We start from the raw sequence: 1,034 nt of genomic DNA on the forward strand, positions 1-1,034 counted from the left end.
TATCTATCTATCTATCTATCTATCTATGTACAATGCAGTCTGTAAGATATATGTAAAATATAATATATAAAAATTATATAGAGTCCCGTGAAATAAAGAATTCCATTGGTTTCAGATGACCTTGTGTATTTTTCCTTGCCCTCTACTTATGTGATAGTCATCTGAAATTCAATTATTATTATTATAACTGCAAGAAATAGAGGACTAGGATCTTACCTCCTGGAGTTCGCATGTCAGTACTTTTATCCACCTTGCCTGGTCTCTTGCTCCCTTGAGCTCTCCTCTCTCTTTCATCTCCAACTCTTTATTCTTTTCATCCATTTTTTTTTCTAAAATATTTTCTCTTTACCTTTTTTTCTGAAGTATGTTTCATAACTTCCATTCTTTTCTGTATAATCTTTTTCAGAAGACCAAGTACACACTCATATCCTGTGTGTTTATGTGCTGCTTGACTGGGCTGTCTCTTTGTTTGACTCACATTTTCATATTCCACAATATTACCACATGTCAGGAGAGGCAACCATTTTCCTGTCTGCTTCTCCTTTTGACCCACATTACTAAAATGAAGCAAAAGGAAGGGTAGCAGACAGACCACTGAATGCCTTAAGATGCTGGCCTTTTAGAATTACATCTCATGTTTTCCAAAGCATCAGAGCCCTGGCCAGTCATTTGGCACCTTCTGCAGGACACAAAGAGCCACAGGCTGGGAAAATCAGATCTGATTTAATGAATCTGATTTAATTCAAGGTGGCCACCACATCCCTAGAACCACTCTGAATAGACCGTTTCCTGCTGTCAAAATAACTGTACTAACGAAAGCAATCTACAGATGCGATGCAATTTGTATCGAATTACAAATGGTGTTTCTCATAGAACTAGAACAAAACATTTTACAGTCTGTATGGAAATACAAAACACCCTGAAGAGCCAAAACAATCTTGAGAAAGAAGAGCAGGAGCTGATAGGATCAGGCTCCCGGACTTCAGATTATACCACAAGCTATAGTAATCAAAACACTGGTACTGCCACAAAAA

This window comes from Bison bison, unplaced genomic scaffold (assembly GCF_000754665.1).
Source record: "Bison bison bison isolate TAMUID 2011002044 unplaced genomic scaffold, Bison_UMD1.0 scf7180017845567, whole genome shotgun sequence".
Classification (NCBI taxonomy): Eukaryota; Metazoa; Chordata; class Mammalia; order Artiodactyla; family Bovidae; genus Bison; species Bison bison.